Source organism: Ostrea edulis, chromosome 6, assembly GCF_947568905.1.
Source record: "Ostrea edulis chromosome 6, xbOstEdul1.1, whole genome shotgun sequence".
Classification (NCBI taxonomy): Eukaryota; Metazoa; Mollusca; class Bivalvia; order Ostreida; family Ostreidae; genus Ostrea; species Ostrea edulis.
In genome coordinates, this window is record NC_079169.1 from 47,772,698 (window position 1) to 47,778,697 (window position 6,000).

The following is a 6,000-nucleotide window of genomic DNA, read 5'->3' on the forward strand; positions in this document are numbered from 1 at the left end:
GTATTGATATTTCGGTGAATCGTTTCAGTCCTAGCAGTGAGTTGTATAAATGGACAATTAATGTATCAAAGAATGAGAAAAAAAATCTTTGGAATAATTGGGTATTGAACCTGGGACCTTTGCATTACTGCATGCATTACTGCAGTATATGATCTAACCAATGAGCTCACCCAGACCAGTATATACAAAGTATAGTGGTAATGTTACAACTATATGAAATTTAAACCCGATTTGGAATTCATACAAGAATTTCAACTCTTCTTATCAAGGAGATGAAAATATGATTTTAGAGAAAATTTCAGAAATATCGTGCATGTTCTTAACCCGGGTCTCACATGCAAAATCTAGCTTGCATGTTTGATAGAAAGTGTTGCATGTTGATGTTGCAGAGTGGAGGAATGGGCTTCAGACTTTGTAATCGATCATTAAGTTATACACGTCATCTGGTCATCAGCTAGCTACCTTTGTATTACTTAGTACAAGTTTCTAAATGTCTTGATCTCTCTTACAACCTTGATCGAGTGTGAGGGATAGATAAAAAGATTGACATACAGAAAAATAGTGATTCCTCTACACCATCTAAAGATTGTTTGCAAGGCTTTTACTGCGACCCTAATTCAGAAATTTCTGGAACCACCGCTGCCGCATGATGATCCTGGTGCAAACCAGCAAAGTATTTTGACAACTAGATCACCTCAGTTTAATAATGACCTGCAGATCCCAAGTCCAAATATATTGAAACAAATTTTTTGAAAATCATCTTTTTAAATCAAAAATTGCATATTTTCTGCATTTTCGACATAGGTACTTAAATACATATCACAAAGACTTTTCATATCTAAATTATTTTGTGCTGATTTGTGAAACTCTTTCAAGGTGCAGTGATTTATGCTGCCACCTTTATAATTCACACATAATACATATAGCATATGATCCCATGCTAAAACACAAGCTACATGGTCAATTTGGGATACGTACTACAGCAAATTATTCAATTAAACCACACCATTACACATGAACAATTAATTTGATCAGTGCATAAAGACATAAACAAGTATATAATTAATGAATATATTCACAAATGTATAACTATCTAATAATTTTTTTACCAACCTGTTGCTCTCAGGGTAGAAAATCAAATCACTGCATGGGTCAAGCAAACACTGTATTGTAAAATCATATTGCACTCAAGGCCACAGATTGGCCAATCATTGACCACTATGGAAAACATCATTATCTGACAGCAAAGCAACTATAATGCTGCTAATAAGATGGGCATTAAAGTTGTTTTTCTTGGGAGGAAATACGGGTCATCTTTGATGCTTTAAAGGCAAGAAGTCTTTCATCACTATTCTAACATTTCCTTTCTTGAACAAAATCTGTAATGTATGATTTTTTTCTGGGAAATTCCATTACTGATAAATTTCCACTTCCTAATATCTTTATCATTACTTCCTTACTTCAAGGTATAAAATATTTTGCATATTTATTTATAATGGAGATGAAAATAATTTCTTGTCTGAGCCACTAATCAGCTAGCAACAATAATGTTCACTTAGCTACAGCTGAGCTAAGTAGTTTTTGCTGGAAACGTAAATACAGGTGTCTCCTACAGATTTATTGAACTTCAGGGGAACTCAGAAAAATGTTCCATTATTCCCTTGTTCAATCAAATAAAAAAAAAACCTGACAAACATTGGACATGCATTTATGCTTAACTTCTATCATATCATTGTTTCATTCAAAACAGACCAATCACATTGGCATTTCCTGCACCATATTCAGAAATTATTAATTTGGCAATGTACTAATCTTGATACATTCATCTTTTTTTTAACTTCTTGTCATAATGCTTTCACTTTCACCGCAAACACTTTCATAAATAATCCCTCAATTGACGTTTTTTTTAAACCTAGCTCTCCATAAAACCAGATAAACTCTGAAAACTTTTGGAAAACTCCTCAGCTTTTTTGGCTATAATAATGATATCCCCCGAAATAGAAGTATCAGAAGCTCTATTGCATTATGAAATCATTTCAACATTCTTCTAGTTAATTTCCAGATCTCAATTTTTGGTGAAATTCCTTTCCATCATGTTAACTGCAGTTTTTCCACATCTGCAATTTACTATTTATGTCCCCCTTGTCCTTGAAGGATGCTTCATACCAAATTTGAAAAGAATTGAAATGGTATTAGTTAAAAATGTTCAATTTGTTAATTAAGGTATGGTGGATGATAAGTTGGCCATTTGCAATAGTTACTGAGGTGACCTAAAAAAGCACTAGATGATGACCATGGGAAGTGGTAACAATGGATTTCAATATCAGTACACCATCAGTTCAATGGACCATAAAATTATTCAATATGAGCAATATTTCAAAACAAGTGAGATTTTGAAGCAAAGAAATATAGGAAGAATCTGGTTTGAGATATATCAGGTATTTTGAATTCAATACAAGCCATGAATAAAGTTCAACACAAGTAGAGTAAGCTGTATATGTCCTTGTTACATGCTTACTTTAACCTTGTTGTTGACAAAATTATGTAATATATATATATATATATATATATATATATATATATATATATATATATTTATATATATTTATTTAGTGTCTGCTGTCCATGCATGTACACAAACCATTTTCAAATTCTTAGTGAAATATTATAACATACTTAACTTGTTAATTTGTAATAATTCTAGAAAGATTTAAAGGTAATAGAAAACAGTTTTCCTATGAAAAATATAGATTTAAAGATGCACATGCAATTGCAGTCCAAAAAAACAAAAGGGCCACAGGCCTTATTGGTCACCTGAATACTAGTGAAAAAGTATCACTACTTGCATGGGCTATGAAATCTAGAAAAAAAATTCCTGTTCTGAATATCTAAGCTAAATTCTAATGTTCAGCAACAGTATAAAACAAGGTGTGTTCTTCAAACTTCACTGCCCTCAAAAGTGCATACACTAATGAAAGGCTTTAAAGAATTAACTAGGTGTATTAACATTAAAACATCTGCAAGTATGCATTTAGATTTTATACAGTATCAGCAAACTTACATATAAATACTATATACTAAGTTTGGCCCTACCCTGGGGTCAGAACCCTTACTCTGGGGATCATCAAATTTACAATTTTGGTAAAAGACTACCTGCTCTATCCATTTAGTTTCAATTTAGTATAAATAGCACTAAAGAAGATGTTATTCAAGTGTTTTACACATAAACACTATATAACAAGTTTGGCCCCGCCCTGGGGTCAGAACCCTACCCCGGGGATCATGAAATTTACAATTTGGGTAGAGGCCTTCCTGCCCTACATCACTATGCATTTAGTTTTTCTTACACATGTGCAGTTCTATAGAAGAAGATTTTTGAAAATTGGTCAATTTTGGGCAGTTTTTACCCTGCCCCTTAGGCCCCAGGGGTCCTGAAATTTACAATTTATGTTCCTCTTGTTCCAAATATGTTTCATACCAGATTTGAAAAGAATTGGAATGATAGTTATCAAGAAGAAGTTAAAAATGTCTATTGTTTACATATTTGATAACTGACCATTTTGGCCCCACCCCGATACCAAAACGCCTACCCCTGGGACCATCAAATTTACAATTTTGGTAAAGGACTACCTGCTCTTTCTAAATATCTATATTTACTTTCAATTTAGTATCAATGGCACAAAAGATGTTATTTAAGTGTGTTTTACACATAAACATTATATAACAAGTTTGGCCCCGCCCTGGGGTCAGAACCCCTACCCCTGGGATCATGAAAATTACAATTTTGGTAGAGGCCTTCCTGCTCTACATCACTATGCATTTAGTTTTTCTTACACATGTGCAGTTCTAGAGAAGATTTTTGAAAATTGGTCAATTTTAGGCAGTTTTTGCCCCAACCCTTAGGCCCCAGGGGTGCAGGAATCCTGAAATTCACAATTTATGTCCCCCTTGTTCCAAATATGTTTCATAACAGATTTGAAAAGAATTGGAATGATAGTTATCAAGAAGAAGTTAAAAATGTTCAATTGTTAACGCACGACAGACGAAAACCAATTGCAATAGCTAGGTCACCTGAGTTTACTCAGGTGACCTAAAAAACCAATTGCAATAGGACACCTGAGTTTACTCAGGTGACCTAAAAATCAGAATGTCCTGAATAGTTATTATTGATGCTGAAAGATCAAGGTCTACTTTTGAAAATCTGTCTCACTTATCAAACTTTAAATTTGTACTTTGTCATGTCCCATTGACCCAAGAAAGTAAACATTGAGGCAACAACAAACAGATTGCATATACCAGCTGTTATTGTGGTTCATCCATATCAGCAAACAAATAATGAACCCTCCATTAATAATATTACATTTCAAATAAAGTGGTACAACTCCTGCAAGGTCGGTCAACATGATCTACGAGTGGCCCACAAAGAAGCTGCACAGCAAGTTTTAGCTTGATATGTGACAGAGAAATGAAAATAAAAAGAGAAAATCCCAAAAGTACAGAACATAATTCACAGTGCTAATTAGACAGGCTGTACTATATAATACCTCATCTAATGACCGGAGTATACAAACGGAAGTGACTGGATCCTCTGTCATGACAGACAATGGCACGTACATTAAAGAACCCTCACTGCCAACTTTCAGGCCACAAAGTTGATTTGGTCAGGTTTTTAGAGAAAGTAGGTCAAGGTCACAAGATCAAATATGATTGTATCACATGGTCTTGTCATAAAAAAATCTATATACAAAATATAAGAGTCCCATCTACAATAGTTCTGAAGATATCTAACAGCTAGGTTAGTTTTCTTAAAAGTAGGTTAAATTTCAAGGTCAAAGGTCATAAGATGAGATGAAAATTCTTGCCATAAGAAATCTATAAACTAATTATGAAAGATATCTAATACTGCAGATTCTATGTAATAGCTTGTTGCAATGCTAATTAAAACATTCTGTTTAGTTGTATAGTGGCAAGGCCGGCCCAGCTAAAAGTTGACCAAAAAATAATCGGCATTTTAAATTCCTAATTCATTTCTGCATATCTTGGGAAGTATACGGAATTTTGGGATGTGGTGGTAATGTAGATTGATTATGTATGAATATATCAGAATACAGAGCATAACTTTATACCATTTGGTTTATTGTTTTTACATCAGCTAACTTGGGTACCCTAGCTTCTATGTACCTTTATTCTTTAATAGTAAATTCAAACCCAAGAAATACAATTGCCTGTGATCAGACACATGTATAACCTTGATCCCCTATTGTGACCCCACCCTACCCCCGGGGTCCATGATTTGAACAAACTAGAATCAACTTCACCCAAGGATGCTTTTTGCCAAGTTTGGTTGAAATTGGCCCAGTGGTTCTGGAGAAGAAGTCAAAAATGTAAAAAGTAAAAATTTAGAGACAGGCGTCCGACAACGGATGATCAGAATGGCTCACTTGAGCTTTCCGCTCAGGTGAGGAAAAATGTTATGGTGGCCTGGACAAACTCTGTATGAGATTTAGTGGAAGAAGAAGGAGTTCACCCTAAAACAATATGTCCCCCTTCTGGGAAGGGGAGACATAATAACGGATAACATATATCCCACAAAATACTTCCAAACTTCATCACTTATTGTCATTACATACACTGTCATGTACTAATACTATCTGTTTTACATTATGTTTATAATGCCTAAGGACTATTATGTCAAAGTGAATATCTACTCCAGAACAGTGAATACTGAGATATATGACATAACATGCATGTACATAAACAGAATGGAGTAAATATTATACATTTACTGCAAGTCACATACCCAAGAACAGCATATACTTCATCTACATGTATTTTATAAATTATAGCTAGACTATGGAGATCAAATGCTTCAGTCATTGCATGCAGACATACACACAACTGACTTTCCTATAATTGCAGAGTACAGACCTTCAAAAAAGCAAACACTTTAGAAGTGCTGTCGATCCTCCAAAAATCGACAAATCCTCATGAAATCTGTAT

The 6,000-nt window shown here is 34.1% G+C and overlaps 1 protein-coding gene across 2 annotated transcripts in view; it reads right to left on the reverse strand.

Moving 5' to 3' along the window:
* Positions 1-6,000, reverse strand: part of LOC125646691 (solute carrier organic anion transporter family member 5A1-like) — a 55,919-nt gene that overhangs the window by 21,777 nt on the left and 28,142 nt on the right. The window contains exon 1 of one of the 2 annotated variants that reach the window (XM_048873195.2): positions 1,114-1,158. The exons of the other annotated variant lie outside the window; for it this stretch is intronic. The gene's annotated coding sequence lies outside the window, so the exon portion shown is untranslated. Of the gene's footprint in view, positions 1-1,113; positions 1,159-6,000 lie in introns of those variants that run through there. 2 annotated transcript variants of the gene reach the window in all.